Here is a 27,216-nt window from a genome sequence, read left to right on the forward strand (position 1 = left end):
CTGGTAATTAGCAAGTTACTAAGAAAGTCAAAAGTTATCTAACAAAGCAAGACGGGTTTGGGTTTTTTTTAAGACAACCTAGAACATGCAAATGAATACCTTCTTTTTTCTTGTCTTAAAACTAGCAACTTAGAAGTTTCATTTTCTGCACACTTGAGACACACAGTTTGCTACACTATCTGAATGTGGATGGATTTTCAAATAAAGGATTACATCAAAATTGTAAATTCAGCTCAAATACAGGGATGTTCATAAACAGAAAATCTATTATTCTAGCTGACAGTACACTGATTAGTCAAATAATTCATTTATTTCTGCTACTAAGTACTATTAAGTACTAAAGAAAAAAATCCCCAGCATGGGCTAAAAAAAAATTTGAACTGTAGGACTGCAAACCCTTGATATTTCCACATTTTCTCTCACAGATGATTCTGTGGCAATAGCAGTTGACTTTAATAGCTTTTGAATATTTCCTCTTTTATTACATCCTTTATTACAAAGAAGAGAGCTAGTAAAATAATTAGGCAATTCATTCCTTTTCTGGCTACCCTATGGAAATACCACAGTTTCAGGAAATTCCCAACAGATTCATATTGTTCCTTATGAAAGAGAAAAGCAATTAGCAATGAAAATGTTAGTTTTAAGAAGTATCATTATGATCTTATTCTCCTAATTTCTGGTATGAATAGCTCATCTTTTGAACAAAATAAAAAGGTTTTCATAATGAAGTTATAGAGTAAAAATCACGTGTTTAAAAACAAATAGGCAAGAAACATGTATTTCAGAATAACATTTGTAGTATGGGCAAGGATAGGTAGGGAAAGAGCTTACAATCAGTAAAACAAAATCTCACTGAATAAAGACACCTTTTATGGGTTGACATATGGGCTGATGCAGTATGAAGTTGGCAGAGATGTATTTGGAAAGATGGGTACAAAATGCAATAGTTCTGGTAGTCTTCAATTACCTTAATACTTGGTACAAAAAAGAAATAAAGTAACACAATGACATGGCACATGAGCTGAATTTTGGATAATTCCATCCATAGATGCTTGGGATGTTCACAGGACAAGAGTAAATTCTTGACTTGATCAAGCAAGATAATTTCACATCTTGAAGCTGAGAAGCTACTCTTAGTGATCATTCTGTCCTTAAATCCAACATCCCCACAGAAAGCAGAGTATTTGCCAGTTAGGAGCCACATAAAAATCAAAAATACGCAAGAAAATATCAAAAAGTTTGCTTAAAGCTAAAAGTAAGTATTAATAGACAGTAGGGAAACTAATTGTTGGAAGTGTATGATGTAATGTACAGAGTCAAGGCAGTGTACCAAAAAAAGGTCAAGACACAAAGTTACTGAGGCCAAAGGAAGTTGTTACTAATAAAAAACATCTTTTCTGAAAGTTGAAATCATCTTCAAGTGAAGAAAATACAGGAGCGTAAATACTGACAGGTTAAACATAAGAAGACAAGACAGCACAATAATATTTTAAGGGACAAATATCCAAAGGCATCAAAGCAACCAACAAGTATTTCTCCAAATTCAACAGGAGCAAGAATGTGCCTAAAGAGTCTGTAAAACCACTGGTGAGCATATAAAAGGGTTCACTGAAGAGAAACCAAATGAATCCCTCATGGAAATTTTTACTATTTTACGAGAAATTCTCATGCTAAGAAATCACATATGGAGTCTTATCAGAGGATCTGCCTGAAATAGAGGTGAATAGGTCATGGAACAAACTCACAAAACAACTTGTAGCAAATTGAAGATCAGATGGTATTTGCTCAATAGTTCTAAGGAACTAAGAAATACACAGCTTAAAACTATAAGACATTGAATGCAATGCCAGTTACAGGGAGATCTAAAAGACTGCAGACCAGCAAGCCAAATAGTCTTACTGGGAAAATTATCAGAATCTGGAACACAGAACAGAATTTGTGGCCTCTAACATAAACATGAACAAGTTACCTAGAAGGTTTTTGTGTGGATAAGTTCTTTCTTAAATAGATAAAATCAGGAAATAAATGGTAAATTCTCCCAGCTGAAGGTGCCCACAAATGAAATTCTGGTTCCATGTTCCACACTACATACAGAATGACTTGAAACAAAGATTCAGCAACAGGTCAACAAAGTTAGGCAACAATAAAAAGTTATGGAGGACGGTAGGTCTGAAGGGCAACAACATTCAACTCTTCTGTACTATCCATGGTTTGCCATTTGCTTTGTTGCTGCTTCTTGACAGTTTTGGGGCCTGAAATTACCCATTAAGAGTAATGGCTGAGTGCCTCAGCCTTTTCTGTGCCATTCTTGATGAACTCGCTAGCCCTTATCAGCAGCAGAGCTATATCATTCTTGTACTTCTACTTGCTAACATACTTGCAGAAACTCTTACTATCTTTATTCTTATTATCTCTTGCTACTTTGAGTTCCAGCTGAGCTTTTGCCTTTTTAATAGCATCTCGGCATTATTCTATAGAGGTACTGAAGCAGTACCTCTATATTTGTCTTTGGAAGTTTGTCTCCTTTTGAGCTGCTCCAGTGTTCCCTTCCTCATTTGAGCTCTCTTGGTAGCTTGGTGCCTTTCCAGCTGATTTCTTTTTATGTCTGCTCCTTTTCCTGCTTAGGGGGATAGACTACTCTCTTTTGCACTTCAAGAAGCAGCTGCACTGGGAAATATCCCAGCATTCCTGAGCTTCTTTGCCCTCCAAGATAGGTTCCCATTGGATCCTTCCTACAAGTTCCCTGACTGAGTTGAAATCCACTTTTCTGAAGTTCAGATCTTTATTTGATCACTTGTCCTCCTCAAGTCCTTGGCCCCTATGCTCTTACAGTCTTTGCAACTGCTGTTCACATTTTTATCTTCCAACAGTTCTTCACTGGTAAACATTCGGTTCAGGAGAGCACTGTTCCTAGCTGGTCCATCCACAACCACATTGTGGAGTGTCTCCACCCCAGGAGGCAGGGATTCTACCTACACAGAGAGCATTGGGTGAGGAACCTGACTTAAAAATTCCACCCCTCCACCCTGTGGGGCATGCCTCCACAAGCCCAGGAAAAGACACTCCACCCCATTTTGTCAGATAAGGAATGGCACAAGAATGTTCTTATTTTCCTGTACCCTCATTGGTTTAAATTCTACTGCAGTGTTCCCGCCCTAGTTGCACCCATTGCTTGTCATCTTCAATCCACCCCTTTGCAGTCCCCTGCTCCTCTCGCTATTGGACCCCGACCCTAAACTCCACCCCTACCCTGGCATTTAAAACCCATGACTCTACCCTCATTCTTGTCTTGGTCTCTGGTTCAATAAAAGATCCTGGATTTTGCTAAACCAAGACCCATCCTGTTGTTGTCTTTTCTTGTTGGTCATTAGTAGCTGCCTGAGGTCCGAGACTCCAAGGCCCAGGGAAGTTGTGCCCCTCATTGCAGCGGAATGCAACACCACATGAAGAAGCTGTTCCCAACTCATCCTGGAAATGTCCCAGATTGTTATGCACCACCGTGCTGTTTTCCCAGTACCAGAATGGTTGAATTCCCTTTTGAAGATGATAGCTTGAGGCCTCTTGGAAGTAAAGGCTTGATCCACTTTTTCCTCACCTAGGTCCATAACCAACACCTCGGGATTTCCCTCAATAGCTCTGATTTTGACCCAAAAGCACTCTACTGACTTGAAAACAGATGAAAGAAGATGATTCTTATGTAACAAGCATACTTTTGATGGTTACTAAGTACCCATAACTTCACTGGACTTCCAGGTCATGTAAACCTGAAAACAGGTGGCTTTTGAGTATAAGAAGACAGTATCACATATTATGGCTCTGTTCTTACTCTTTAGTCAGCATATACTTGAGGCCATCATTGAAGACAGTTCACCCAACCAACAATGGCTGCTCTTACTAGTGAAACATATATTTATTGCCACCAAAAAAATATCAGAAAGCATGATGTATCAGGTTTTTCTACAGAAAAATAGATTTTCATCCTTAAAACATCCAGACTGGGAATCCAGGCTATTTTTCAATGAAACACTAAAGAGATTTTGCTATTGAGTTCTCAAATAATCCAACAGAAAGAGCCCAGATTTGTACTACTCATTGTAGGTAAAGCAATGAATAGAACAGAATATTAAATACACTGGACTGGATATGTTGTTATGCCTCTGGGAGATCAAACACACAAACAACACTTGCTGCACTCTAGAATTACCATGCCTCACTAAGACAATTGTGCTGCTTCCACAATTACAGCACAGATTTCACTTCAAAGACTACTCTGATGCCACCAAAATGATGCCCGTATGCATGCATGTATGTCTGTATGTATGTCCTCTGATGAGGAAACTGTCAGTAAACTGAATTGGAGAGAAGCATCTCTACAGGGATGTTCCTTATAGAAGAAATATCAAAAGTACTGCTATGATACAATTACAAAATAAGAGAGCTATAGGAGAGAAAAAAAGTGGGGAAGTTCTTTCAGTGGAAAGAAAAAAGAGGGAAGAAAGAGTGAGTAGAAATAATGAATGAGTAAATTTGTTGTATGATTTCAATCAGAATATTTCATTGACAGTATTATGAAAGTAATCTGAAATTCAAGCCTATTACAGCAAAACACAGTAATCAAAACTGCATCTATCCCTGTGGAACTGGGTGCCTGCTAGGAACCTTCCAGAAGCGTTGATAACAGGTCCAAGACCTGTCTCATACAATGCATATTACTAAAGCCCTGATCCCAAAGGCAGAACAAAAAAAAAAAAAAAAAAAAGAAAAAAAACCACCAAAAAAAACCAAAAAACCAAAAAAGGGAGGAGTTGCAGTTCCCTTTTCAGGAAAAAAACGGTTTATGATATCACAGTATTGAAAAGGAAAAGCAAAGTAAATGAAAACAAGCCATACATGTAGAATGTTGGGGTTGATTTGACTGAGATAGGAAAAGAAGAGCTCGACTCAAAGCCATGTGAAAATTCCTTCTCTGAGTGAGCTGTAAGCCCGCCTTTGAAACTCACCCATTGGCTCTACGCAACTCGTTGTCAGAATGTTCTTTGTTCTTCCTGTTCCCATTGGCTAATTTTTGCCACAGTTATTATAATATTCCTAATCCCCTGTCCTCACTGGATCCTTCCCTTGGACCCCGCCTTAGCTCCTCCCTGTCCCATAATGTATAAGTACCTGTGCCTGACCCTGGACCCTGGTCCATTCATCATCACATGCACAGCGTCCTGTTTATTTTTGTCTTATGAAAAGTTTAATTTCTGCGTAACAGGATCAGACTCATCTCTCTCTTAACAGGTAATCCCGATGGCAGCAGCAGCCGGTCCAACTATCCGGATTGGGGCTGGACTGCTACAGAGAATTTTAAACTCAGTGTTATAAGTTAATTTAATGGCAGAGAGGGAATTCAAATTAATTTCCAGACATGGTTTCTAGGCTGCAGTTTAGAGCCATACTGTTCTTCCCCCTGCCCCTTCCCCCCCCCCATCTTAAATCTGACTTCTCTTCCCCCAGTGGGAACTTGGATTGGGTAAAATGAGGGCTCTCTCCCCACACCTAGCAGCAGCTGAATGCCACACATATTCTGCCTCTTCTGTGACTCTGGGTACCGTTTCCATGACAGCAACAGGAAAGCTATTCCAAGCTGGTCTGGGAGGGAAGGAATGAGAATCACCCCTCCAGCAAAGCTCCCTCTCACCTCCCTGGACAAGGCATTCTGAGAAACCAGAGACAAAAGTGAAGCTGATTGCACAGTCTGGGAGGGACTGAGGCAGCACCATGCAGCCTGAAAATCTCCCTTTGTGCCTGGTGAGAGTTGCTGTAGTTCAAGCCCACATGATGGGGTGGTTGGAATGCCCAGTTTTGCTCTTGCAGATCTGCAATGGCCAGAAAGCATTTGGCTCTCCTGCCCTACAGGAGCACATGGACTGTATAGCAGATGGATTTCTGGCCATTCCATGGCTAAGGGGAAGTAGAGATATGTACTTGACATGAATTGAAGCAGCACAAGAGGAACCTTGCTTTTACTTCCAAAATCAGAAATACCAAACCTGTGGTACCAAAGTTTAAGCTGTATTTTTCAGCATCTCAGAACTGCACATGTGTTGGGAGTATTTGTCAAAGCCATATGATTTGCACAGACAAATGTTTCAAATACAGAAATGAGATGGGATGTGATAGTTCTGAATGATCTTCACTAGCCTGAAATCAAGAGAATCTGGAATTGCAATCTCTTCTTGCACAACAGAACTGTCTTGATTTGAAAGAGAGGTGTCTGCTAAGGAAAGCAGGAGTCTTCCTTGAAACGGAAGCCCCTCCTTCCTCTGAATTATTATAATTTTGAAACCAAGGGGCTCTCAGGCAAAGATATGGGAATAGGAATAACAGTTCTTTACTAGGAAAATTAAAATAAAAATGCAGTAGTACAAAAAACACTAGCAGAGTCAGAATATAACCTAATACCCTGTTGGTCAGGGTGTTTGTAGCAGTCTGAATAAATAGTGGCTGCAGTCCTCCTGGAATGACAGATGTGGTTCTGTTGAAGCACTCATCCCATAGAAAGGTGTATTTTACCTCTGAAGGCCCAGTGGTGGTATAGATGAGTCCGGTCTTCCTCTGGGAATCCAGTGGAAAAATGCTGACTGTGGCGTTCTGTATCTCAGATTATATTCAGATATAATATAGAAATGCTTGGCTCCTCCCCCTGGGTGGAGCATCTCACAATGGGATGATGTAATTTTATCAGTCATGCAGTGAGACTCAATGGCCCATTAACAGAAGATATCGCCCTGGAGGGAGGATGGGTCATTGAAGAGATAAAGAACACTGCCCCACCTGTTTTTAACAGATGGTAATAGAATACATACTTTTGATTACATCTTGCATTGCAACCTAAGACAATAACTAAGATGCAAGATTGCTGTGTTTGTTTCCAATCCCCAACCTGCTCACGAACAGGATGTAATGCATCAGCACTAGACATACTCCCTAACCATGCATGGCAGGCACCTTTAAAGGATCACAGAAGCATGGAAGTGGGCAGGGGCCTCTGGAGGTCACCTTGTCCAACTTGCAGAGGGCCACCGTGAGCAAGCTGTCCAGGACTGTGCCCAGGTAGCTTTTGAACATCTCTAAGGAAAAAGAACCTACAACCTCTCTGGGCAACCTGTTCCAGTGTTCAGTCACTCTCCCAGTAACAGTGTGTCTCCTGGTGTTCATACAGCACCTTCCATATTTCAGTTTGTGTCCATTGCCTCTGGTCCTGTCCCTGGACACCACTGAAAGGAATCTAACTCCTTCTTCTTTGCACCCTCTGTTCAGGTGCAAATATTGATGACTTCCCTCCCCAAGCCTTCTTTATCCCAGGCTCAACAGTCTCAGCTCTCAGCCTTTCCTCATAGGAGAAGATGTTCCAGTCCCTTCATCATCTTAATGGCTCTTTACTGGACCCCCTCTGGGATGTCTGTATCTGTCTTGAACCAAGAAGCCCAGAATTTGACCCAGTGACTAAGGTGTGGCCTTACCAGTGTTGAGCAGAGGAGAAAGATCACCCATCTTGACCTGCTGGCAACACTCGTCCTCCTAAGGCAGCCAAGGACACTGGTTACCTTCTTTGCCACAAGGGTACATTTCTGGCTCATGTTCAACTTGGTGTCTTCTAGGACCCCTTGGGTCCCTTTTTGGCAAAGCTGCTTGTCAGCCAGATGGCTCCCAGCATGTATTGGTGCAAGGAGTTACTGGGCATAGCCCTGTCTGAAACTAACCTTATCAAGGTTACTGAGGCAAGCACATCATCCCAGAAGCAGCAAAATTTTACCTGACAGTTGTTAGCCACACAGTACTAGATAACATTTTTTTGTGCCATCAAAATTATTCTCCCTCTCAGAACACACTTCTGTAGTAAAAAAAGAGATTTCTAGATCTTTTTCTCCATCTAATTAAGAGTGAGAGGTGTAGATTCTTCCTGGTGTGCTTGAGGGCTAGGAATGTATAGGATATCCAATTATATCAATATGGGAGAATACTGTTTTATTTTCTGAATTGATCATAGATGGTCCAACTTGTCTTACCTTACAAAGTTTATTCCTCTCATCTCACAGACACTGTATTTTGAATAATAGCCTGCACCATGCAAAACACTAACTTTCCCCAGTCTGAGAGCTGCACTGAATATAGGCCTGAGAAGACTCTTTGCTCAGTCAGTCTGGCTCCTTGGATTCAGACCCTTTCAAGGAGAGTCTCACCAGACCGGAATACACAAGTACCAGAAACTTTTGCAATGCTAAGCTGGAAGAATACAAGAAAAGCTGCTTAATTTTCTGGACCTGTTCTGTTGTATATTCCTTGTGTATTTTACGTTATCCAGTCATGTAACAAGCAAAATGTGACATCAAACTGGTTTAGCAAGTATTGAAAATTTATAGAGCGAGTTCCTCTCTGGCTTAAAATGAGAGAGTATATATTTAGTGCACCAAAATAATGATTTTTAGCCAAATTTCACCTCTACTGAAGCTTTCTTATTATTGGGTTATTTCCCATCCATAAAGCTTGATTTCTATTTAGTACAGACTGGTTTTTCTTACTATGTCTGGCAAAGTGTGTATCCTTTCCAAAAGCAAAATCACTGAAATGAAAATGAAATAAATAATTTAATGGGATGCACTCTACTTCATTTCCTCAAACAAGAGACTGCATTGACCAGGAAAGACATTTCTCTGGCTCATGTCCATTGCAGAGAAAAGCCAGAAAGAGAGAGACATAAAGAGAGAATACAGCATGCCCTCCCTTGAATACATTCACAAAAAGTGGGCAGAGACCTTGCAACAATGTTTGGGATATCTTTGACAGCATCATCAGAATATAAAGTGCCTCTAACCACTTTTCATGGTTTTTTTTGGAAGAGCAAAAAGTCCTCCAACAGTGTAATACCACTTAAAGAGGAGGACTTTGAAAATTAAAGCCTTATAAATCAGTTTCCTTCCCTTTAAGCAACTTCACAAACACTGCAAATAGTTTCTAACTTTTGTTCTTCCAGCTCATGTTTGATACAGGAGAGATGCAAGGAGCCCTTTTGGATCCAGCACTTGCATAGGGTACAGTCTCTACAGACAATCCTAACTGCCTTATGAAGTTTGGCAACAGATTTTTGTCAGGACTGGATAGAGGGGAACATAACCTCCTGAAGGTAAGCTAAAGTGCATTGATTTTGGTTTTTTTATAATTTTACTTTCCTTTCCTGACTTTACAGAACACAAACTGGTTTTTCAAACCAGTGACATGGGTTTTGTACTTGCTAGTGAATTTTCTGCACACCACTGCTTTGGGCATCTTTGGTGCCACGCTGGACTATCACTTTCCTAGGAAGACAGGATGACAAGTATCTCCATAGCAACTGAGTACACATGGCTCTGGATACAGTACCTCACATAAATAACTTGCAACTATGTGTTCCCTGAAAGAAAACACAGAATTCCACTAAAATGGAAACTACAAAATTATTTACAGTGAAACAAGCTTGAGAAGAAGTCATGTGAGAAATAACACTGAAAATAATGATTAACATAAAAATTATGTGACCTAAATTATAATTTTAAATATTTCTAAATGAGAAAGTTTTGGATAATTCAGACAACTGCAACCACTGAAAATGCTAACTTTCTAATGACAATGACTGAATGCGAATGATCTAATTACAAACATCAACACACAATGGCTTGTTGAAAAACAGCGGGAAACATTTTGAGCAGCTTAGGAAGAATTAAAAATTACACTTTAAAAATATTACTATGCATATGGAATAATGAGGCCTCATAATGAATGCTGCATCTTATTTACTAAAATGCTGCTGTTTGATTCAGATGTTAATTTCATGCTGCATTAAATGAATAGCAGATAAGCTCCTTTTTCTTTAAATGCTCACATCAGCTTCAAAATTATAGTTTGATACATTTTTTGAATTAATCTTACAAAGCACTGAATTTAAATTTGCAAGCTGTATTGATCTAGAATACTAAGGAGTTCTAGTAGTCGGAATGAAAGGAGACAGGAGCAGATAATAGACACAGGATGCCCTACCCATGCCAACAGGATCTCCTGATGACAGAATAGCTGGATACACCACCACTTTTAATTATACATAAATGCATCTTTAGAGCAATTACTCATAAGTTAATAATCTGTAAATATTTTCAGTAATTATTGATACATTTTAGTACTCCATAGATTAAGTTTAGTCAAAATTCTATTACAGTAATTTCAGGAGCAGCCATACTTCTGGCACACACAGAGCAGAAAAAATCAAAAGTAGAAGTTATTAGTTATTCACTTAGATAAACCTACAGGCTTTTTTTTTTTTCCTAAGGGTGACATTTGAAAAGTGTGCAATTTATCTTCTTCTGTCTGTGAGGGTCTGAAGTATCCAGTCACACTGCAAGAATACCCTGTTGTATGTCAAAATCATAAAGCAATTCATCCCACTGTAGTCAAACCTAGCACTTCAGTATGTCTGGAGAGAAAGAGTAGGGTGAAAAAAAGGGTTAGAAGAAAAGTAAAAAATTCCTGCAGCTAAGGCTGCAAAATATGGCTGCTGCAACAGGTAAACCTTTTTGCAACATTAGCAGCCCGCCATAAAATCCTTCTTTGTAAGAGAGCAAACCACAACAGTAGATAAACTCCACTACAATGAATTTAAGAACATATAACCATGTAGACAGAATAAGCCAAACATCTGCCCATGTTTTATTTCTATACTTTGTTGATGTTGCTGTCATCTGGACACATTATCCACATGTCCCCTGAAAGCATGTATTGCAATTCCTATCAAATGGTATTACACCTGCTGAAGAGGACAGAACTGATCGACTACAGCTTCTCCTGCTGTTGAGCTCTGCCAACAAGCTGTTTCTGAATCCTGCTCATGTTTTGGTAAACTGAGCCAAATTGATTTTGTTTGTAAACTGATTTTTTTTTTTAATTAGTTTTCAAACTAATATTTTTCTAAAAATACTGTTTTTCAAAGTTATATTGTGTCTTACTGGTGCATGCTTCAAAACTTGAGCTAAAATCAGTATGAGATGGTGAATGAAAAAAATCATAATTAAATTAATTCCCTTATATATTAAAAAAAAATATTATGTCATGCACAAAGATATTCTGAAACAATAAGGACAGTGCTGCCAAACAGTAATGACTGGGCCTCTCATTCCCAGAAAAACTTTCAATCCCTTCACAATGTTTGTATTTTTTTTTTTTTCCAAATTCCCTTTCAAATATACTGATTTTTAAATGGAAGAGTGTGTTTGAGTTGGTTTTTTTTTTTTTAATAAACCTACTCTGCCATTCAGAAAAATCAATCATAAAATGCCAAGTCCCAAAGCTGTCTCAAATCTGTATCTGACTTCTCCCTCCAAATAAAAAAAATATTATTTTAAAGCATCTCATGAATATTAAAAATTAAAAGTTTAAAGGAAGCAAAGACAGCAACCCACACAAGGAGGTTGTGTAAGAGCTTGAAAAATACACCTTTGTCAAAATAGGAATTTCACTGATTTTATGGACAGCTGTTTTACAAGAGCCAGTACTAATTAAAACTTAGGTCCCGTCTCCTTCCTGTCTTAAAAATGTTAAAAGATTACATTAGGAGGCCCATGCACAATAAAAGCCTAATTATAAGGCATTTCAGAGTTTGTCTAAACAGATATCCGATATCTAAACAGAGTCTATCTGGAGGTCACAGCCAACCAGGCAGTTTCTTTATCTGCTATATCCTGCAGCTATGCCACAGCCATCCCTATTGTATGATGTGTACCTTCCTAACCCAAGGTAGTTATTTCCAAAAACAAGTGTCCGGAAACTGCCTTTACATTTATCCAAGCTTATTTTCATTTTAAGGCATTACAACACAGATGGCAAAGAAGTAAAAATAAGACTAGGTAAACAGTTGAGATTATTGCTGCCAGACTTTGAGCTGAAGCCCCTGAACACACTACAGAAGGAAGCAATGTAATGAGATACCGACATTCATATAATGTCATAGATTTTAAGTATGTGAAACAGTGACTTATAGCAGGACACTAATAGAAGAATTCAATAATACCCAAAATGGTAAATGGAACAGCAAACAAGTCACATTTTGTTTGGAAAAAAAAAAACCAAAACACAGGAATATGCAAAACACACTTTAATCTTCATGCATATAGAGACAAAAAGCCTTATTCAGATGGATGCAAGTGCTACTTGTACATACATTCCTGTTCAGGAGTAAATGAGTCTGCTTATATCTAATATTTTATATCTAATGCTGCGTTTACCACAGCCATACATGCAATTTCTAACCAATTCAATAACTCAAAAAGAACTCAGATTTTCATTATAAAATAATTTCAGACACACAATTCCTAATGAAAAACATAAGAAATGGTTTAATATATAATATCAGACAAGAAAATTACACCCCTAACTCAGAAAACTCTTCAAGAACATAGCAAGACCCATACACAGCACATTGTTACAGAATGGCAGGAGTGGACACAGAGCAAAAATTTGGGAGAAGAAAGTGGTGCAGCACTGCTGGAATCACTGCTGTACTTGTTTACTCACAATGCACCAATTATTCCTGGGGAAAAATGCAAAAAGAAAGTAGTGACAAAGAAAACCTTCTGTTGCATAAGCCAAAGGAGGTAACTCTCAGAGCCAGGAGACCAAATGGAAGTAAAGACATGCTTCTGCCTACCAGAACAGACAACCTCCCAACTGCCTGACATTTCCTCAACAATCTGAGATAAACCAATGAAACACTTCAAAGCACATAAACACTTAACTGCGATCTGATTTTAACATCACCTGGCTCCCAGAAACACTGCCTGCTTAGCCCACTAACCAAACTTGTCAACTTGTTTCTGGATTTTACTCTCTCTAAAAGCACAGAAATGCAAACTCAAGTCAGTGATGTCAAGATGTTTTTTTTAGCTCAGATGCTGCCAGCTTACCTGGAACCTGACCATCCAGGTCAGGTAACAGAAATGGCCTCAAGTTGCAATGTAAGGGGCTGTCCTCCACTTGTGAACACTTGATGGGCAGCTGCTTTGTAACTTACTTGTCTACATATCATACAAAAGGCTTACACTCCAAAGTATGCAGAATTTTGCTATTCCTTAAAACAGTAAGCATCTTATCCTATAAAACACCTCCACTTCTGTCTTCATGTTAGCAGTGCAGGAACATGGATGACAAAGGAGCCACACCCAAATTTATTCCCTCTATTTTTCCCCAAACATCACCAAGCACGTTCACAAGGCTGAGATGCCTTGTGTCTTTCCAGATGGCAAGGCTAAAAATAAAATTTCATATACTTGAAGTAGACTCCTGGTGTTTCCAGAATATTAGTTCAGGTAGCATTTTCTGCAAAGAGGTAAATTAATATGTGTAATGCATGTGCTCTGGAGCAATGCTATTGTGTCTGTTTGCAAGTCACCACCAACACATGAACAAACTGTCTACATGGAAAACAAAAATTCTGTCATGATAGGCTAAAGAAGAGAGCCTAAAGATACAAGTGTCAAGAAGCTGTTATAACAGGAGTTTATCCATTAAAGGAAATCCCGTAACTTTCAAGGAATGCTTTCAGGTAATCCAGAACATAGTGTATTGCCATAGTCCACAGGAAAAAGAGGAACTTTGCCCATTCCATTTGAGGGTAACCCAGTCCTAAGATGCCTACAGGGACATTGCAAATGTGCTTTGTATCTCATACAACATGTGATGGTTCTATAAACCTTTCTGATTTCATCTTCCCTTGGATATGCCTACACATTTTTATTGCTCTGTTAAGATAAAAGCAGCCTTTTTTCTTTAGTTGGGAGGACCAATATGTCAGCTAGATGTCCAAATGAAAAATATCACCACCACCTTTTAAGACTTAATTTTTTGTTTCACCCTTTCCCTTACCTGCCTCCCTGAAGCTGTGATCTAGTGTTGGCTCTTCAGCACAGAGCTACAGCTACCAAGCAAATGAAGTTCTGGCCTACTCCATGTGTCTGATTTACTGCAAGTTCTTCTTGTACAAAATTTTCAGTATAAGCCAGGACAGCTCATATGATATTAGAAATAACTTATTCATGATGTGCTGCACAGATTCATTATGATAATTTAACAGTAACTTTAAAATATCCTTTAAACTACCATTAAACACTGTGAAAATAACAGTCAAACTAAAAGATACTGTGAAAATAACAGTTTGTTAGGACTAATGTGTGAAATGCCACTCTTCAAAGACAGGCAACTCGTCTGAAGAGCACTGAGAGAATATATAGATGCATATTCCAAGTAAAGTTCCTGTTTAAATACAGAGCTAATTTGGACATGGCTAGTTTTGATTACCATTCTTCATATAATTCAGCACTGTATGTTTATGTACATGGCCTTTAAAACAACTGCAGAAGCGTATTTAAGAGGGACAATGGCACCTGAAAAACCCCAGTTTATACTAAAAACATGTCTAAATAACTTTTTTTTTTTTTTTGTGGTAAATACTTATTAGAAACAAAGTACATATAGTAGCCAGAGCACTAACAACATTACAGTTGAAAAGTGAACAAAGTAGATATTTCATCTATGAAACAAAATTTGAATACTAGTCATAAAAACACAGGCAAAAAAAACCAAACAAAAAACCCACAACAAAACAACAAACAAACAAAACAAACCCAAAGAAAAACCAAAAACCAAAAACCAACCAAAAGCCCACCAAAAAAAACCACAGAAAAACAAACCCACAAACCAAACCAAAGCATGGATTGCCAGCACATCACTAGAGCAGTAACGGGAGAATGGAGGTAAAATGACCTCAAAAAGTGGATGCAAGCAACTCATATGCCAAAAATGACTGAGAAATCTAGACACTCCACTGTGCTACTGCTGAAGGAAAATTCTCCACCTCTGTAACTACAATTTCAATACATTTAATATTTTGGTATTGAATACACAGGCTCTGTTATTTGTAATGAAAATCACAAATCATTGCTGGAACAGAGCATATATAGCCTTACAGTTAACTGAAGCAGAAAAAGAATTATGAAGAAGGAAATACGATTACTCAATACTCACATGTAATAATAATCTCATACAGGAACAATTATGTTAAAATAAAATTGTTCTAAATTCTTTTCTATATGTTTGTTCAATTCATAGATTAAAGAATGCAAGTTATTCATCAGATCCTTGCACCAGCAAATCATTTACTGGAAACGACTTTTTAGGCATCTGTGCTTGGTTAACATTAAACCCAAAATACATCAGTGCCAATGTCTACCCTTACGACTGTTTAGAGGGGAACAAATACGGTGAGGATGCTGAAAAATTATTTAGGAAAGCCCAAGAATTTTTGCAGTTTATGTATTATTTTCTTTCCTCTTTTAATTACATCCTTCTGAGCACATGATTTCAAACACAGTTTACGCAGATAAAGCTGGTGACATTTAACCTCCTCCACAGGATATATGTGGTGTAGTTTACCATGGCTGAACTTACTTAAAGCAGCTGTGTAACAGTTTCAGCAAGAACACAATAAAACATACGGGTTCTATCAGCTCAGGCAAGTCTTCCACAACTAAGGCAACCCAACACAGACCCACCTCCTGATAAGTAAGCCAAGTTCCACTAATTTCAGCAGATCTTGATACCTCATTTTAAACCATCTGAGAACCTCTGGCTTTGACTTAATATCAAGTTCACTAGGGAAAAAAAAAAAGGTACTAGAGATAGATAAGAGATAGATCACTAAAAATATTTCCTCTGACTCAGCAGATATGAATTTCCCTCCCTAATGGCTTGGAATTTCACATAAGAACTGAGGAGCATCTCTCTCCCCATCTAATGGCAGGGACTGGGCTAACAGTAGCTTTTTTGAATGACTTTACCCATGTGACAGAGTATCAGGTGGGAATTATTTTAAAAGAGTCATAGCTCAGAAGTACAGAGCTGTGAACACATAATGGCTTTGAATGCCACAGAAAGACAGGCAATGAAAAACAACAGAGCCACTGTGCAGACGGAGGTGGAGAAAAGCAGCACAGACCAAGGACAAAGATGAGAACCCACTCCTCACAGAAAGCTGCCATTTACATGCTTGACTCTCAATTTGAAATTTGACTATTCAATTTTTATCACATAAGAAGCCAATTGAGAGAGTCAGCCGGGGAATCAAGAGAAATCTAACTTGAAATCAGGGCAGGGCAGACAGGTAGCACTGTAACTTTAAAAAAAATTAGAATAAAATAAATGAAAAACTTTATTGGGATTAGGATGGGTTTGTTTGTTTTAAATCTCTGCCATCCTTCTATTTTAATTCTTTGTCTTTATCTGTTGTAAATCAACCATCTCTTGCATTAGAAGAATGTTTTAGGTTTTCTCAGTTAGTTTCCAGCAACAGGCTGACTTTTCTATTGCTTAAAGGCCATCTTGTGACAACTAATGTTTTCAACACTCTAAAAGATAGATTCGATCATTAATCATTAGCATGATTAGAAGGTTCATGCTAGACTGGGCTCAGCAATAAAATACTGATCCTTCTGAAGATGGTCATTAAATTAACTTCAAAAAAACTAAAAGTGTGTAATATTACCTCTACACTTTTATATTGTTTTCTACATATTAGTCAACCACACCCCTCTGATATTACTGATTATGCAGTCATTTTAATCTTCTGTGCAAGAGATTTGTATCAGATTTTGGCATGTCCCTTTTGCACATTCATGAACTCTGTCAGTTAAGAAGAGTTGGAAACACAGAAAGGCAAACTCAAACTTTAATTAGACTTCAGATTTACTACAAATTCCAACTGTGCAGTGGGTTCACAAAACAGAAATGAGCAACTGCACAACCAAGGCTGTAGAAGAGATGCTGTTACTTATTTATAGTCTGCTGGGCCATCCAGTAGGCAGAATAAGCAGCCTACCCTTTTCCCACCATGGCAACTGACATCTTTGAGCCACCATGCATGCAAACATCACAAGGAATGTGTGCCTGTTCCAAGCGAAATAGCCCTGAGAATATACTAGAATGAGAGCCTGTACATACTAGAAAGCAAAGGCATCTTCTGCCCTCAGTTTCCAAACTGAATGCTTGGTACCACTCCACATGTAGATATCCTTACACAACACTTGAACAAATCTAAGAGAATTTGGCAATAATCAGTATTAATTTATTTATTACACAATCAAAATATCTTAAACACATGGTATACTCCTGCTCAGTGGTAATACTATTTAAAAGAACTCAAGATTTCTTAAAAAAAAAATGAACCAATATTCATCACTACCAGGAAAACTGATGCCAGAACTAGGAAAAAAACCTGAAAACATGATGGCATCTGAGTGCTTGCTGATCACCAAACAATTTAATGTAATTGCACAACAATTCAAAAAGATAATATTTCTCTGCCTATACTTTTAGAAGAAACTGTCAATAAATGCTTATTGCATTTTACAGAATTCTCTGGAACAGAAGAGAGAGGTGTCCCAAGTCTTAGCTTCTCTGATGACTGCTAATGCTGCAAAAGTTGTTTGCCTTCAACATGTGTCAATTCAATGAGAATAAATCTTTTAGATCTGGTCTTAACAGGAATTACATACAATGGTGATAATTCCTTGGCAGCATCCTAAATATGTGTTTTTCTTATTGACTCCCAAGTTCTGATTTGCTCACTCTGTTGTGATAAAAGGAAGGACTTTTGCTGAATAACTTGGCTGTGCACACTGTCACTAGAAAATGTTAGACACAGGGTGTACAAGGGTGTTACGTATACCCTTACTTCAACTGACATACATGCAGTTGTGTTTCCACCTACTTTTTCTTCTAGATCTCTAAAACTGCACATTTTGTAGCACTCAACACTGACAGAGATGCTTTTCATATGTTCACAGGTAGAAGAACAAAGTTTCTGCTTTAATTTTCAGGTTAGCTTTTCCAAAAGCCAATTACTGGAATGAGCATTCTGAGAATGCCACACAAGGGCCTTGACCTCCAGCAGAAAGTATTCATAATAGTATGAACTCCATGCTAAGGGGCTTCTGAAAGGATGTCTCTGGATCTTAAAATTAAATAGTTAAATTTGACATTAAAATTTCTACGGCAGGCAGGCAGGCAAGAAAGACAGACAGAAAGCTCCCCCACAAGCAATAACCTCTTTCATATACAAATTTAAATGCAGAGATAGTAGCTTCCATCAAATGCATTATATACTCTGCCATCTGAATGACCTGCTCAGAGTCAGCATTTTAAATCTAGTCCATGCTGACAGATCAAGGCTTTCCATTTTCTGTTACCTCTGCCTCTCATTCTAAGTTAAAGCAAGTACCTAGTATTTAAAATAGATATATATATACAGTTTGTATACATTCATACACACAAATGCAGCACATCAGTATCATGGACCAAGGCATGTATGGCTACTTAAAACATGCAGAGAGTGTGTAGCATGGTACAAAGAAGTGTGTCAAGAACTTCTAAGTTAGTAGGTTATTAGGATGAACTTTCACCAATGACAAAAAGCTGTTTTATCACATCTCTCAGTCACTTCAGCAACTAAAACACTAACCATGGGTTTGATTTTCAGAAAAAGAAAAAAAATAAAATTATACCTTCTGCATACAATTATCTTAATGAGGAAATGCTTAAGCTACTGAACTTTAATAATTAGTATATAAACAACTCTTACCTGTATAATAAAATCACCAAAGTAATTCCGACTTTGCCTTGGACTTCCAAAAAGCAAGATGTACAGATACGGTTGATGTAGCTCAGTTACTCAGAGATCAATGGAGTAATGCAAAACATAGATTTGGCCCATTATCTACCTGCACAGCACAAATGAATAATGCAAATATGTATGCAAAGGACCATGAAGTATCTCAGCTTAGCAGTGCATTTAAAATGTATCACTAACTTACAGGTTTTTGAAATATTTATCAACTGCAGGAGGTTCCACTGAGAGCACACTCTATTAGGAACTTCACAGAATTTTTATTTCTACACCTGCCTCAGAGGGCTTTAGAAAAGGAGACTGGAATTAACTGCTGTAACAACTTCAGGTACTGCTCTGACACCACAGGCTTTATGAGCACTCCATGACGGTTTCTAAGTAATTTTAATGTTCTTCCCACAGTTGAGACCAACTGGGGCCTTTATGCAGCATATCTTAGGAGGGAGAGGAAGAATGTACCCAGTTTCCACACATGACTTCAGAAGCCACTAAATTAAACTGTCTGCAATTAGAAAGCTACTGAAAGAGTCTACAGCAAATGAGCATGCTTTAAGACACCACAATCAACTGAAAAATACCACAGAACAAGTTAAGCAGTCTTACTAAAATCAGTCTGGTGGTACAAACTAGTTAAAATGACTAGTTGGATCAAGTAGGAAAAAGCTAGGATCAACTGCACACAACACTTAAACTACTAGGCAAGTGTTAAATTTGTTTTACTAAACTTTTTTGAAATAAAATTCCATCTTGAAGTAATTACAGTAGTTCTATTGGTCTAATAAAGATGAGAACATCTGAAGAAAGATTTTTTTAACAGATGAATACTCAAGATTACCAGAAGGAAAAAAAAGGGAAAAACAAACAAAACAAGGCCACACCACAAAACACCCCAGCACTTAGCTTAACATTGAATAGTTGTACCATTTTGATCTAGAAAACCTTTTGTTTCCTACTTTAAGTGATTAAAAACTAACTATATCAGAAAAAATTCCCTCAAAGCCATGTATTTCAGTCCTTGTGGATTTCGTGAGTGTCCTAGTTTAGGGACAGTGAGGATACATGTTTACTCCTTTAATCGCACAAATGCAATCACCTAGTAAACAGTATTACCCCACATTAAGACATTCCTAGACTGTTCAGAGTCAAGAAAAATACATAAAAGCAATATGCTCTAAAACCACTTTTTTTTTGTTGTTGGTAGAAAGTACTAGACATAAGGAAGGGTGGTTTGTTTTTACATTTTATGTATTTCACTTATTCAGCCACAAGATCAAACTACTGAACTGTTACCTTAACAAGTATACAGCTCTGTGTCAAAGAAGGCTGTCGGGACTTTTTCCACACAACTGACTTCCACATGAAATTCATTTATTTAATCCCTTGAACAGTCAGACACCTTTCTCTAGGACTTGGGAAGCACCAGATGAAAATAGCAGGTCATAACAGTGCATTATTTTTACTATCTGTAATGAATTTCAAATTAGCTGATGGACCTAAAAAAAAAAAATCTACCTGAAACGCTTAGCAAAGTCTGAAAGACTAAATATAACTATAAAAAATGCAAATCTCGCTCTCACCTACTTAAGACTATAATTTGAAAAGAGAGCCATCAGTAGAGTATATGGTGTTTTACTGAGAACATTTTCTAGGGTGAAAGTACAAAGCAACAGGTTCGCACCAAGAAATAACCGCGGTCAAATCAAGTGCTGCTGAATAAGAACAAGAGGCATTTGAGGGAAATAAGATACTAAAGGGCAACATTTACTTTTTTGCCTTTACTGTGAACTCTAAAATGTGGCCGATTATGCTACCTATTTGCTTTTGGGTAATAAACTTACAGCATTTTGAAGTAGAAAAACACCCGTAAGACATTCAAAAGTGCCGTTTTAAGACAAGTCATAAACCTTTCCACAAAAACTCCCATTCCACCTCACACAAGCAATCCATCTTTAAGGCTTTACCTTTTGCCGCCCACTTGTAAATTGATCTCCTGAATCAGCTCAGCTGCGCCCAGCGGCTCCTCACCGCCGAGCCGACTTTCCCTCCTCTCCGGAGCGGCGGCTCAAGCAGCTCTACTCTTCTTTTTTAATTCCCCCCCCCTCTCCTTTTAACACTTACAATAAGAAACTTGGGAACAGCGGCGGCCGGCCATTCCCAGCGGCGGGCAGAGCGCGGGGCTGAACAACAACAGGCAGCCCGCGCCTCCCAGCGCTGAGGCGGGCGGGGGCCGGGGGCGCGGCTGGGCCGCGGGCAGTGGCGGCAGCTGCCGGGCCCGGGGGCAGCGCGGGCGGGCGGGCCGGGGGAGGCGCTCCGCGGGCACAAAGGGCTCCATGGCAACGGCGGGACGAGCCCCCGGCGCCCCCGTCACCACCGGGCCCGCCCACGCCGCCCCCCGCCGCAGCGGCCGCGACAGCGGCTCGGGGAAACAGCCCTCGGTTACACGGGGCCCGGAGCCGGGGGCAGGCTGTAGCCCCTGGCCCTGCCACTGGCCCAGACACACGTCTTCAGCAGTTTATTTTTTTTTCCACCAGGGTGCAGATCAATCTTCTCACATAGGTATAGTCATATAGGTTTTCTAATTAAGGGAAGTGCACAAGCTATTAGAGAACAAATTGGAGGGCTGGGCAACCAGCAACCCTGCTAAGTATAGTAAGGGGAAGTGCCGGATTCTGCAGCTGGGACGGGGCAGCCCTTGGGTGTATGGATAGACTGGGGAACCAGAGGCTGGAAATCAGCGCCATGGAAAGGGATCTGGGGATCCTGGTCGATGGCAACTTGAATTTGAGGCAGCAGTACCCTGGCAGCCAGGAGGGCCAAGCGTGTCCTGGGGGGCATCAGGCACAGCATGGCCAGCCGGGCAAGGGAGGGCATTTTACTGCTCTGATGTGCCCTGGGGCAGCCTCACCTCCAGTGCTAGGGGCAGTTTTGGGTGCCACAATATTAAAAAGACTGTAAGCTTTTAGAGACCGACCAAAGGAGAGCCACGGGGATGGTGAAAGGCCTTGAGGGGAAGCTCAAAGAGGAGGAGTGTATGAAGTCCCTTGGTCTGTTTAACCTGAAGGAGATTGAAGGGAGACCTCATTGCAGTCACAATTTCCCTTTGAAGGGAAGCAGAGGGGAAGACACTGGTCTCTTCTCTGTGGTGACCAGTGACAGGATCAAAAGGAATGACATGAAGCTGTGTCAGAGGTTTAGGCTGGATATTAGAATAAGTTCTTTCACCGAGAGGGTTCTTGGGCACTGGAACAGGCTCCCTAGAGAAGTGTTCACAGCACCAAGCTTGACAGAGTTCAAGAAGGGTTTGGACAATGCTCTCAGGCACATGGTGTGATATCTTGGGGCTGTTGTGTGCAGGACCACGGGTTGATGTTGCTTGTAGATCCTATCCAACTCAGATATTCTGTGATTCTATGCATAACTTCACACTGAACTAATTTAACTGCACATCAGAGTCTTATGGGTCTTATCAGTCTCCTGCAATACAAAACATTACATTTTGGGGCATATATTCCTTTTTAAATTTTCTTTTAAACTTCTGCTATGCAGACTGTATGACCTGAAGCTGTAAAACTTTAAAATACACAGTCATCTTGAAAATAAAACTTACACTCAAATTTTTAGATGTGTGCAAAGCAACAGCTGGCAAGGTCACAAGCTAAGGGATAAGTGCCTGGCCCAACCTCCAGTGGGGACAACTCTGAGGCTCCAAAGCACGTCACTAGGAACAAATCTATGTACAGTATTCCTGCTGCTGAATGCAACAAGACTTTTTGTGCACCCCAAAGTCTGAGAGCTCTTGGGTCAAGGATGCCAAACGTGGAAATGAAACTCAATCAATATTCATGACAAATTTCTACAACCCCAGGCAAACCCCCATAGGTGTAATTATGCCCATGAAAGATTGGTGGTGGTTTTTGTCATGGTGCAAATGTTAAAGCGGTTCAATTATTCTGCTGAAATCAAAAAGATTTAACTTGGTTCTGAGAATTTCTTGCTTATTCAGTACATGCATCTTCACTGGTCAACACCTCTGTGATCTGAATGCTGGTCGGAAACAACTGTTCCAGTATTTTTTATACAAAGATCCTGTCAGGCAAAATAGCCCTCCCTTTCACATAAACATTAAGCTTCATACTCAAATACTTCATGTGAATAAACTGTCAGCTTAGACTCCAAAATGAGCCCTTCCCAAGGTTTTTAATGTAATTTTTATACCCATTTTAATTTTAAAATAATTCCTTGCACATAGCCTTTGTTATTTGCTGCCAATTTTTAGGTAAAAGGCTGTGGGACTGGACTACAGGCTTGCATTTTAGCCTTTTCTTAAAATTCCATATTCAATACAGATCTTAAAAAAACAGCTCCTTTCTACCTATATAGAGCCACCCCTTTCTCTGAACCACAATGACCATGCACTTAACATCCCCTATCACTAATATTTACCACTTCTGATTGGGAACCATAAAATTTCACTGCACACTTCAGTAGCCTTCTCTCAAACGGTCACAATGAAGCTGAGGTCACTTTTGCTTGATTTGACAGGACACAGAATACATGTCGGGGAAGGAAAAGCAGCATTTCAAGGTCTGAAGGGACAAAAAAGTAGCTGACTTGGCTTCTACCAATCTTGCCTTGGATTGTGTGCATTCTTCTACCAATCTTTTCTGGGGCAGACACAGGTGCAGGGGTTGCCCTCAGCTGCCTCGCAAAAGGGAGAGAAGAAACATATAACTGGTTCAAAGCTGGTTCAGAGGTTTAGTGTTAGAAACTTCTTTTAAACATCTGCTGAGACCAATGAAATAATAATAGTAATAACAACTTCAACAACAAAAACAACAATAATTGTAGTAATAATAATATTAATAGTAGTAGTAGTAATAATGATGATGATGATAATAATAATAATAATAATAATAGTAGTAGTAGACACAATCAGCTACTTATCCCAGAAACTTTTGGAAGGGGAAAATCCAACAGTTAATTGTATTTCTAAAATTTCAAGGAAGTAAAATGTTGCTGGGAGCAATGGATAAGTCCTTTATTTTAATTCCTGAATGGCAAACCTACCAGCTTCCTTGTAACTCTGCCAAGCTGTAAGTGTCATTTAAGGAGAGCACTACAAAAGTATATTGTTGTTCTCCAGTGCTGCTTAGGATGTAGAAAGAAGACCGTTTATGATACATTAAAGCTCACAAATAAATAGCAATTCAATAGGAAAAAAATCTACTCCACATGCGAGAATATCTCAAAGGCATAGTTAATTACATAGCAGCCTGAGCATGTTCTCTTTTATTAAAATATTGTGAACGGCCATCCTGTTTCATTGCAATGAGCTAATACGCATCACCCCCTCAGGAAAGCTCTGTTAAAAAATAAGAAAACAGGTACTATAAATTTATTTCATCTATTGCAGCAGTGTACAACACACAGGCCATTTTGCAGTATATTTAATAATGAAATTTAACCTATCAATATAATTCAAAGGGATTTTACTCTCATTGCCAAAAGCAATGATTGGCATTAATATGAATTGCGACATATTCATGAAAGAGATGTTCAATCATTTGACATTTGTGCAGATTGCTATCTTTATATAAAGGGGTCCTATCTCATAAAACTTATTGATGAAAGTGGAGGAACACTATTCCCATTTCAAACCCATACACCATTCCTGCATTTGGGTAGAATACCTACTTTTTCTGAATCACAGAAATTTCTACACACTTAAAATTGATCAACTCCTTAAATACTCTGTTGATATTTGACTCGTATGCTGAAGCTGTGCAAACTTTGAGAGTTTGAACAGAGAGAAACAGAAAGAAACACTATAATTTATTCCTGAAGTACTGGAATAAAAGGAAAACTGCATTTTAGTTTGAATGCTGAGAAAGGAGATCAGGTGTATGATTTTTCTTTCATTCATTCATTCATTCATTCAACACATGAATCATTATCTCTGAACCACAATTCAGTGTTTTTATGCTAACATCCACACTTCACTTTAATCTACAGAAATGCACATTCCCCTTCTTTTCATGTAGGCTCATCAGGAATCATTTAAAATATCTCCAAACATCAAGAGTGTAGTGCCTAGATGGATTCATTGTAATTTGAATGGTAAACATCAATACCAAAATCTACATTTTCAGAAAAGATACATCTGCAAACATTTCAAGGCAGCTGTACTAAGGCCAGAGTTAAGGGTTAGCTTGTGCTATCCTTAATGTGTGTAGTGAGCCAACACTAATACTCACAGGATAAACTGCTGTACCAGCTAGAAATAACATTATTTCATTTAAATGAAAAAAAATAATAAAGATATTTACCTTGGTGGTTTCTGTATTGAATTGTGGTAGTTTCTTTCATCCTAAATGCTTTCTAGGGGACACTTTGCTGTTCTTGTGCTTGACAATCTATGCATATGTAGACAGAGATTACTCCAGAATCTTTCCTTTTTCTCTACTAACATTTTCAGGTCTGGGGCTCTAAGTTACTGTGAAATAGTCCTGCAAATACTGCAAAACTTCAGATGTTTTTCAGAAGCTCAGGCCTCTGTCAGAATCTCTTACTATATTTTACTCATGTTTCTCTCTTGATTTGATAACCCTGTGGGGATGACCACTCTAAGAGTATGTAAGGGGTTTGTGTGATACTGGGCATGGTGGCCCTGTAGAGCCCTACGTTTTTTCTTCCATGACATACTAAGCTCAATTGAATAAACAGGGAATTTTGTTATTTCATAATAAATGAAGAAAGCCTTTTTTCAGAGTCTGAATAGACAGCAGTAGATAGCACTCATTTCCACCAACTTTTGCTTTTTATGTTCTGTAACACCGATGAATAGCAAAATTATTTTTAAATAATATTACAGGCCACAGAGTCTTTAAGACTTACTCTTTTTTCCTGTTTGGGGGAATAACCAATTCACTAACAGAAAACAAGAAGGGAACATGCTTATTTGCTAACCAGCTTTCTTAGAAGAGCTACTAAGACATTTCCTACTACTTTGTAGCAGCTTTGAGAAAAACATAATTGCTAAATGTTTTTAACACTCAGCAAGAACTTTGCAGAATATGAGCCACCTTTAAGTCGCAGAGTAGAAATCAAAAAAAAATTTCAAGAAGCATGCTGAAGATAATCCCAGTATCTTGGAGAGAACATAAGTGTCTGCAAGATCACCTGAGCTTTGCAGAGCCTTGTTACAGAAAGCTGCTCTTAGCACTGTATTAGAGAAGTGGGATGGAATAAAAAAGGGAAAAAAAGAAGAAAGCTATTCCACAATGTAATCTGCATGTTTTTTTCTGTTGATGATTTAATCACCATCAGAACCATGGGATCTGATAGATAACCTTATTCTCAAGAAATCCACAAAACCCACCTCCTATAGGCAGTGCTCAACGGTCAGTGCTATTCTGTACCACTTAATACTCCTTACTGCCGTATAGATTTAATGCAAGAGCATAAAAACAGGAAACAGAAGCCATGATGCTAGGGATTTTCCCCCCTTTGTTTTCAATTCTTGGTTGTTGACTTATGCAGAGAATATGGGAGAAATTGAAGAAAATTTTCCTCAAAAGAATATTCTGTTTCTATCATCTATGTGCATTCATGGCTATATTGCAATGAGCACAAATGAGACCAGTTTGTAGCCTGCAATTTGTTTATAATATTTCATCTTGAACATCTGTATTAAAACAGAAGAAAATAAGTGTGCTGATAGGCATTACTTCTAGGTAAGTTATCCAGAATAGCTTCATTGCCTGTTCACAACATGAGAAAAATCTACTAGATGCCCAGAAATGCAGAATACAATGCATTAGTATAAGAACAAAGAATCATAGATTTGTATAATAGTTTTGGTTGGAAGGGATCATGTAGTTTCAACCCTCTCCTCCATGGACAGGGACAGCTTCCACCAGACCAGGTTGCTCAGACCCCAATCCATGCTGGACTTTGAACACTTCCAGAGATGGGGCATCAACTATCTCTCTGAGCAACCTGTTCCAGTGCTTCATCACCCACATTGTAAATAATTTCTTCCAAATATCTAATCTAAACCTGGCATCCTTCAGCTTAGAGCCATTCCCCCTTGTCCTGGCGCTACATGCCCTTGTAACAAATCCCTCTCACTTTCCTGTAGGACCCCTTTAGGCACTGGAAGGTGCCATAAGGTCTTCCTGGAGCCTTCTCTTCTGCAAACTGAACAGCCACAATCTCTCGGCCTGTGTTTATAGGTGAGGTGCTCCAGCCCTCTGAGCATCTTCAGGGCCTTCCTCTTGACTCAATACAACAGGTCCATGTCTTTCTTTTAATTGGGACTCCACATCTGGATGCAGCACTCCATGTAAGGTCTCATAAAAGCGAACCAGACAGGCAGAATGACCTCCATGGATCTGCTGGTCCTGCTTCCTTTGATGTGTCTCAGGATACAGTTGGCCTTTGGGCTACAAGTGCATATTGTCAATTCACATCAA

General features: G+C 39.0%; 1 protein-coding gene across 4 annotated transcripts in view; it reads right to left on the reverse strand.

Moving 5' to 3' along the window:
• The window catches only part of CTNND2 (catenin delta 2), a 712,671-nt gene that overhangs the window by 450,284 nt on the left and 235,171 nt on the right, over positions 1-27,216 (reverse strand). Inside the window, exons 1-2 of one of the 4 annotated variants that reach the window (XM_088053643.1) lie at positions 20,704-20,899; positions 18,698-18,836 (exon numbers count right to left, since the gene is read on the reverse strand). The exons of 2 other annotated variants lie outside the window; for them this stretch is intronic. The gene's annotated coding sequence lies outside the window, so the exon portion shown is untranslated. Of the gene's footprint in view, positions 1-18,697; positions 18,837-20,580; positions 20,654-20,703; positions 20,900-27,216 lie in introns of those variants that run through there. One more of the 4 variants, XM_088053646.1, reaches the window with a different exon arrangement.

Source organism: Pseudopodoces humilis, chromosome 1, assembly GCF_049639895.1.
Source record: "Pseudopodoces humilis isolate 2021_Gansu_Grassland_sample_001 chromosome 1, ASM4963989v1, whole genome shotgun sequence".
Lineage (NCBI taxonomy): Eukaryota > Metazoa > Chordata > Aves > Passeriformes > Paridae > Pseudopodoces > Pseudopodoces humilis.